General features: G+C 48.1%; 1 long non-coding RNA gene across 1 annotated transcript; it reads left to right on the top strand.

The window, feature by feature from the left end:
• The first annotated feature begins 305 nt into the window (after positions 1 to 305).
• Positions 306 to 6,914, top strand: LOC129057567 (uncharacterized). The gene is made up of 3 exons (XR_008522213.1): positions 306 to 384; positions 5,079 to 5,206; positions 6,559 to 6,914. It is a non-coding gene; the product is annotated as an uncharacterized LOC129057567 (long non-coding RNA).
• The last annotated feature ends 1,953 nt before the right edge of the window (positions 6,915 to 8,867 follow it).

Below are 8,867 nucleotides of genomic sequence, written 5' to 3'. Positions count from 1 at the left end.
TGTGGGTGCTTGGAACCTGTCGAGCGCCGAGGGCCCAGCCCTGTGGTCTCGTGACCTTGCCCCTACCCTCCCAGAGCAGAGTGCTCTGAGGCTCCATCCCTTGCAGAGAGCACAGGCTGGGTGAGAGTTGGGGCTCCGGGGTTGGGACTGCGGGTGGCACTGTCAGACAGGGTGGGACGCAGGGGACTTGCCTTCTCTTGCAGTAATTTACCCACCCATAAGTGGGTACCTCTAATTCAGGTACCTCTGAATTGAGATACCTTTCACTAGAACAACTTAAACATTCCAGAACCAGGACAGATCCTATCAAGCCTGAGATTCTACTAGGTTCTAGAATATCTGCCGATTGTGAAGAAGGTGGAGGCTTGGATTCACAGTCACCAGGTAGTGTTCTGTCCACCCCCCGCCTGACCCCCATCTCCAGGCATCTGCCCTGATGGCCTCCAGGGCCCCCTCTGTGCCTGCAGAGATGGCGGCCTGCTCTCCAGGTCAGGCCAGGTTCCCGGGAGCCGAGGTCTGGCTGTTATTCCATGAGTGTCCAGCCCCAGAGCTGCCACCTCAGTCCTCTGGAAGTTCTGCAGCCTGAGCTGCTGTCCTCAGACCACTCTGCCTCTGAGTGTGAAAGAGGCTCAGGGCCTTTCCACGCCTCCCAGAGTCAGGGAAGCAGCAGGGAGCCAAGAGCAGCCTGTGGCTCCACTGCGGCAAAGGACAGCCTATTTAGGCTGAGAGTGGGCTTGAGACATCACAAATCTTTTTCTTTGCCCAGAACTTTTAATTTAACCCTGACTTAAAACGGTGTTCAGGGAGCATCATGCTAGAAATCCCAAATATGATGAAAGAATCCCACAACAGAGGTGAACAGAGGCCTGTTCCCAGGTTTATCCCGGGAAGGTAGCAAGACAGCGCCCCCTTTGCCCAGCTCAGTGAAGGGCGGGGGCAGCTGATGTGGCCTGTGCACAGGGTGAGGCAGCAAGGGTGGGAGCTTCCAGAACTCCAGGGAAGGCAGCGGAAGAGGGAAACGTTCACAGGGCACCAAGAGGGGCGCAAGGGAGCTCAACTCTTCTGCCAGAACCTGCAGTCGGGGCGAGGAGGCCACAGCTGAGGCCTGCAGGGGTAGAGAATGTCCCAGCACACCATGGGCCCCCCACCAGTACACACTCATCCCCCTCTCCCTAAACATACCCCCCACCCCGGGGGGCCTGGCCCTCAGCAAGTTTTCTGGGACTCAGCCGTAGCCGTGGGAAGGGAGGCTAGAGGCATCCACAGGGAGGTCCAGGAAGAAGGCCTGACTCATTTGAGGTCAACCTCCTGCCACCTAATGGAATGGGGACCAAAGTCGGCATTTAGACCAGTTCAGTAAGAAATGAAGGAGAGCTGGCCGGGCACGGTGGCTCACACCTGTAACCCCAGCACTTTGGGAGGCCAAGGCGGGTGGATCATCTGAGGTCAGGAATTTAAGACCAACAGGGTGAAACCCCGTCTCTACTAAAATTAGCCAGGCGTGGTGGCACACACCTGTAATCCCAGCTACTCGGGAGGCTGAGGCAAGAGAATTGCTTGAACCCTGGAGGCAGAGGTTGCAGTGAGCCACTGCACTCCAGCCTGGGCAACAGAGTAAGACTCTGCCTCAAAATAATAATAATAATTTAAAAATAAAAAAAGAAAAGTGAAGGAAGGCAGCACGATGGCACAGTGTGTGGGCTCTGGGGCTGGCCAGCCTGAGTTTGTACCATGGCTCCTCCACCTAGGAACTGGTGGCTTTGGGCAAGCTTCTGAATCTCCCTGTGCCATTTTCTCATCCACAAAGTGGTATACTACTAGCACCAGCCTGTGTAGCTTAAGTGGGTATTATGCAAAATATTGAGAATAAGTCCTGGCAGAAAAGTAGGTGCTGTACTTTTATCTGTGTGATTGTTATTCCTTGCTCATAAGAGTTTGAGGACAGAGGTTTGCACCAACCACACTACCATCTCCCTTCTCTGCCTCTCTACTCATCACGCAGCTATGAGGACTGCGGCCTGCGGAGGTGAGTGGCAGTGCCCACGCCACTGCCTGGTCTTTTTCCTGGCTCAGCTTCTCCCACTCATGCCTGGAGCCATCTCACCCTCCACACACTCACCCTCATCTCTGCCACTCTCACTCCGGATCAGCTGAGAACACTGAGTCATCAAGCACCCCCCACCCCTCCAAGCCTGCAATGTGTAAACAGCCAGCCCACCCAGCCTCCATCACTTTCACCTGGGCTCAGCTCCCAGCCACCTGAGTCAGCCCTGACTGCACCTCTCCCAGGATCCTGTCTCACCAGACTTCCCCTCCAGCTCCAGGCCCTGCTCTTCAGGTGGCTCAGCTCTTGACCAACCTTAACCCTCCAGAGTTATCACCCCATCATCCTTCCTCCGCTTTTTGTTCGAACCTCTCAAAAGTCTATGCTCCTGGTCTCCACCTCCAGCTTCTCTTATTTGTGACTCAATTGCCTGCAATCTGAACTGTGCTCCACCCCGCCACGCCCCACTCCCTGAAACAGTCCTGCTTGCAGTCCTCTTTCCTTCTGTCACAGCTGCGTGCAGCTCTCTGGGTAACGGGCGATTGCACGAGGTTCCATGGTCTCTCTTGCTTTCCTCCCACGTCTTAGACTGTCTTCTAGGTCTCCCACTTCTTTCATTTGCCCCTCCTTAGGGAAGGATCTGTCTTTGGCCCTCTCTCCTTCCCCTCCTCACTCTCCTGGGATAATTCAAATGTCAACTGACTGAACCTCCACACATTTGCTGATGGCTCCCAGGATGCATCTCGGGATGAGACGTCCCCTCTAAGATCCAGCTCCCTTTTGGAGGTCACCACCTCATGGCCTGCAGTCACCCTGAAACTTGAATGTCAAAAATAGAAATAATCATCTTTCCCCCAAATTTGCAACTTTCTCCCATTTCCTTACTCAGAAGGCCCCCCAGCATCCTATCCAGTGTGGTATTCACTCTTGCTTTCTACCCCCCTCCACATTACTGAATCTATCCCCAAGCCCTGCTGATTTTACTTCCTAAACAATTATTCTCTTCATTCCTATCATTACCCTAATTTGGGCCTTAACATCTGTAGCTATTATGGTTCAAATCATGTCCATTTCTCGGTATTTTCCTCAAACTCACCCTCCCCTCTGTAGCCAGAATGTTCTTCCTACAGCCCAGGTCTGAGCCACGCCACTCCCCTCCCCCTACCCAGGAGAACTGTGAGCTTCTGCGCAAGATGAGAGGCCCACATGGCCTTCCCATCCTCCCTGCGTCCTTCCCACCCTCCCTGCATCCCTCCCACCCTCCCTGCATCCCTCCCACCCTCCCTGCATCCCTCCCACCCTCCCTGCATCATCTTCCCACCCTCCCTGCATCCCTCCCACCCTGCCTGCATCCCTCCCACCCTCCCTGCATCCCTCCCACCCTCCCTGCATCCTTCCCACCCTCCCTGCATCATCTTCCCGCCCCGCCTCCCCAGAGGGAACAGCTCCAGTGACTGCTCCTAAGCTCACCTGCCCCACTGGCCCTTTCTCATCTCCCTGCCTGGCCTGGGGCTGTGTCCCTGTGGGATGGAGGAGTTTCCCTGTGCTAGCTCACTCCACCCAACACCCAGGCCCCGAGGCTCAGCCTCCAGCCTGGCCCAGGCCCCACCTCCTCAGGGCACACTTCTTGGCCCCCCTGGTTGGTTGGGGTGAGTGAAGCCCCAGGGCCCCAGCCTGAATCCCTGGAGGAATCTCTATCCCATTACTCTGCTCCTGTCTCCATGTCCATTTCCCTCAATAGATTCGGTCTGGACCTAGTCTTTCTAGACTGGGGCCCCACAAGACCTAGCTCAGCCAGTGTTTGCCAGATAAAAGGATGAATGACTATGAGGTTCCTTCTAGCTCTGAGCGTGTTTGTCGTTTGTTGACTTTAGAAATCGTTAAACTTGAAACTTGAAAGAAAGTAGGAGAGAAGTAAAGAAGGAGGAAGAATGAAGCCTGCACCGGAACCCACGCTCTGTAATTCTCAGCACTTCTCTCAGAGAGCTCCATTCTAAGTGGAGTGTGGTGAACACAGCTCCTCCTCTAGGGGTGGTCAGGGGCCAAGGTAGACCCTGCTCAGGGCTAAAAACAGTGAACTAAGAATCAAGTTCCCCTACCGGCCTTCCCATACAGCTTCAGGAAACAGGTTCGATTATCTTGGCATCTATTTCCCAGGTATAAAACAGAAGTCAAATTTCCATTTTGCGATTTATTGAGCAGATACTTCCCATAGGTATGTGGCTGCATATCCAATATGTCAGAAAGCGAAACACAAAAACTATTAAAAATAAGAAAGCAGAACTGCAGATTTATTCTAGCAGTGGAGCAAAGATAAATTTCTGGCTCTTGAAAAATTGAGCTTGTCATCAGACAAAATAGTTGGGTCTGAATAAATAAATCTTTATGCAACAAAATATAGCAAAAGATATATTAAAGGAAAACAACAATCTAACTGCAAATGATAAAAATTGGTAGAAATGTATAATGTGCAGGCCTAGATGCCCTTCCAGGAAGTGAGCAAAGGATGAGTTCAACTGGTTTGCTCAGGAGCCATTGTCACAGCCCAAGGGAGCCACAGGGTGGCCTAGAGTGAGCCCAGCTTCAGTAATGATTCAGAGTCCACATACCCAACTTGCTGGATGAGGCTGTGCCTCTCCCTTCTTATGGAAAATAGATATTTATATGGTTTGGCTATGTCCCCACCCAAATCTCATCTCGAATTTCCACATGTTGTGGGAGGGACCCAGCAGTAATTGAATCATGGGGGCGGGTTTTTCTCGTGCTGTTCTCGTGATAGTAAGTCTCACGAGATCTGATGGCTTTAAAAAGAGCAGTTCCCCTGCACAAGCTCTCTCTCTTTGCCTGCTGCCATCCATGTTGAGATGTGACTTGCTCCTCCTTGCCTTCTGCCATGATTGTGAGGCTTCCCCAGCCACGTCGAACTGGAAGTCCAATTAAGCCTCTTTCCTTTGTAAATTGCCCAGTCTCAGGCATGTCTTTATCAGCAGTGTGAAAACAGACTAATACAGATATGATTGCACCCACTTTGCAGGATTCTTATGAGGAGAAATTAGAGCACCTGTCACTATAGCCGGCACTCTAGAAATAGGATTATTATCAGAGGGAAAAGTGCACAGCCTCACCAGCTATTAAACATATGGAAATGATGACAATTTAAAGGTAACATGACTTATCTATTAAAGTAAAAAAAATTCTGGTTCACAAAAAGACTTGAACAAAAATATTAGTAGCAGTTTTATCTATTTATCTATAATTTCCAAATACTGGAAAGAGCCCAGAGGTCCATTAGGGGATAAACAAATTGTGGTATATCCATGCAATGAAATACTTCTCAGCAATAGAAAGAGCCACCCACTGGTACATGCAACAACATGGATGAATTGCAAAATCACCATGCTGGTAAAAGAGGCCTTATGCAAAAGATTTCACACTTTATTCTTATGATTTCTCTCTCACTCGCTCTTTTTTTTTTTTTTTTTTTTTTTTTTTTTCTATACAGGGTCTTGCCTTGTTGCCCAGGCTGGAGTGCAGTGGTGCAATCACAGCTCACTGCAGCCTCAACCTCTCGGGCTCAAGTGATCCTCCCGCTTCAGCTTCCCAAGTAGCTGGGAGTACAAATGCATGCCACCATGCCCAGCTAATGTTTTTGTAGAGACAGGGTCTCATTATGTTGCCTAGGCTGGTCTCAAACTCCTAGGCTCAAGCAATGCCTCCTGTCTTGGCCTCCCAAAGTGCCAGGATTTTAGGTGTGAGCTACCATGCCCGGTCATATGATTCGATTTGTATGAAATTCTGGAGTAGAAGAAACTAAACTTTGGTAGAAAAAATAAAAATAGTAATTCCTGGAGCCCAGAAATTCTGATTCCAAATTCTGACCATATCTATTGCAGAAGCATATCATACACAAATATACCTACATAATACTTTCCAATCATCCCTCTTAAACATTTTCTGTAAAACACACCTAAATCCCTTTTGGTGATATTACTTTGGGATTCTGTTTTGTGTGACTGCTTCAAGATCTTAATTTCTGCTTCCTACTTTTCATTCTCCTTTCTGTACTGTTCAGTACTGCCTTGTCCCAGGGAAGGAGGAAATGTTTGCTGGGGACTTACATGTCCTGGGCCTGCATCAGGCCTTTGCCTTGTGTTCTCCCATTTTATCTTCACAATGGCCCTGTGGAGGAAGTAGTATTTTTCTCATTTTATAAACGTAGAAACTGAGACTCAGCTTACTGGCATAGCTTGATCACTGGATATAGGTAATAAGAGGTGGTTTTTCTTAGAGAATAAAGCATTCTTTTAGGCTTTATCTCTTAGACTAAGACCATTTTGAATCAATCTTATTTCTGAGTGAAAACCTTTTATTACAGTAAAAATGGCAAACTCTTTCATTCTCTTAGAGAAGAGTTGGTCACTTATTTGGTCTCGGTTCTGAGAAAGTAAGATGCTTACAGTCTCGATAAAGGGCTAATTTTAATTAATTGATTTTTTTCTGTTTTAATCCCACAGCTTATAAATAACATTAGTGGTGGCTTGGATTTATTGTTGTGGCCTCTGGAAGAACTTGGGCACAGTGTAACTTCCTGGGGTCCGAAGTTGTTAATCGGTGAATTGTTCATGAAGGACAGTGCTCACTGTGAAGGTGGGTGTCCTGGGATGCTCTGCCTGGCCCACGGGAGACAAGGCTATGGCCTGACATCCCTCAGCCTGTCCTCATTGTCCTGGCTCTGAGAAGAAGCTACAAAACACAGTAGAAGAAAAAGAAAAGAGTCTTTTAAAGACTTGTAATGAGTTGTTAATGATAAAAGTAACATATGCCAACTGGAAAAATGTGAAGTATAAAGATACTTCGATTTCTTTAAAAAGTTATGGAAATCTGTTGTTGTATGCATAGATCGTTGAATACATCTCTGCTTATTTAAATTCCTGAAAGTCTTATCAATGAGGTCAAAAGGCAGGAACAGGTTGTTTGTTGTTGTTGGTTGTTTGTCTTTTTGAGACAGGGTTTTGCTCTATCACCAAGGCTGGAGTGCAGTGGCACGGTCACAACTCATTGCAGCCTCCGTCTCCTGGGCTCAAGCAATCCTCCTACCTCAGCCTCTAGAGTAGCTAGGACTACAGGTGCACACCACCATGCCTGGCTAATTTTTTTTTTTTTTTTTGGTAGAGATAGTGTCTTGCTATGTTGCCCAGGCTGGTCTTGAACTCCTGGCCTCAAGCAATCCTTCCAACTTGGCCTCCCAAAGCGCAAGGGTTACAGGCATGAGCCATTGCACCCAGCAGAAACATGTTTAAGGCTCTTAAAAAATGTTAGAAAATATTGCCAACTTTTCTTCCAGAAAGGTTTTACCAATGCATGCTTTCATCAGCAATGTGTAGGAAGTATTTCATTGCAGCCTCAGCAATACTGCATATATTCATTTCAAAAACATAGCCAGCTTGCAAAAAAATGTATTTGGTGGTAGCATTTCATTAATAATGAAGTCACAGTTTTTCTATATACTGATTTCTGGCTTCTATGATTCTATTTACTTGAAACTGTAGAACACATATAGAGTTTTTTGGATATTTCAATTACGTCTATATGTTGCTTTACTTTGTAAGTTCTTTTTTTTTTTTTTTTTGAGACAGACTCTCACTCTGTTGCCCAGGCTGTAGTGCAGTGGTGGGATCTCAGCTCACTGCAACCTCCGCCTCCTGGGTTCAAGAGATTCTCCTGTCTCAGCCTCCTGAGTAGCTGGGACTACAGGCGCCCACCACCACACCCAGCTAATCTTTTTTGTATTTTTAGTAGAGACGGGATTTCATCATGTTAGCCAGGATGGTCTTGATCTCCTGACCTCGTGATCTGCCCGCCTCAGCCTCCCAAAGTGCTGGGATTACAGGAGCGAGCCACTGCACCTGGCCAACTTTGTAAGTTCTTTACTCATTTTTCTTACAGAGGGTTGATATTTTTCTTGTTGATTTTTATGAACTCTTTATATACTGAAGATGTTAACTCCTTAAACACACACACGCACAGAGAAGAAAAGACAGAAACAGGGTCATAGAGTGGGCAGATATTGGTAGGAGGGTAGACAGCTTCTACAATGATGTAGACAACCTACAATGATGTGTAGGTTAGCTTCACACTCGGGGTTTGTGATGCAGTTCTTTTTTTTTTTTTTTTTTTCTTTTTTGAGACTGAATCTCACTCTGTGTCGCCTGGTTGGAGTGCTGTGGCACAATCTCAGCTCACTGCAACCTCTGCCTCCCAGCTTTCAGAGATTCTCCTGCCTCAGCCTCCTGAGTAGCTGGGATTACAGGTGTGCGCCACCATGCCTGGCTAATTTTTGTATTTTTAGTAGAGATGGAGTTTCACCACGTTGGTCAGGCTGGTCTCGAACTCCTGATCTCAGGTGATCCACCTGCCTTGGCCTCCCAAAGTGCTGGGATTACAGGCGTGAGCCACCGCGCCCGGCCAGTAATGCAGTTCTTAACTGGTGACTCTGGGAGCTGGGCTGTGTTCTCTCATCTCCAGTATGTGACAGCCGAGGTCATGGTGGAGGATGGAGAAAGAACACTCAGGGCATGACGCCCAGGCCTGGACGTGGCATGCATTACTTCCATCTACATTCTATTCACCAGACCCCAGGCCGATTGTCCCAATCTAACGGTGCAGAAGTCTGAGAAACATGATCTTGTGTGCAAAGGAAGGAAAAAGGGAACTGTGAGCTCCTGTTCATTTTCTGTCACCCTACCCTAACCATCCTGTGTTAACTTGCGAAACACCCCAGCCCTCTTAACCCCCTGTCCCTTGTTTTTCTGTGTTTTTCTTT

The sequence above is a fragment of the Pongo abelii genome, chromosome 12 (assembly GCF_028885655.2).
Source record: "Pongo abelii isolate AG06213 chromosome 12, NHGRI_mPonAbe1-v2.0_pri, whole genome shotgun sequence".
Taxonomy (NCBI): domain Eukaryota; kingdom Metazoa; phylum Chordata; class Mammalia; order Primates; family Hominidae; genus Pongo; species Pongo abelii.
Note: the sequence above shows the minus strand (reverse complement) of the source record. Positions and strands in the feature narration are given on the sequence as shown.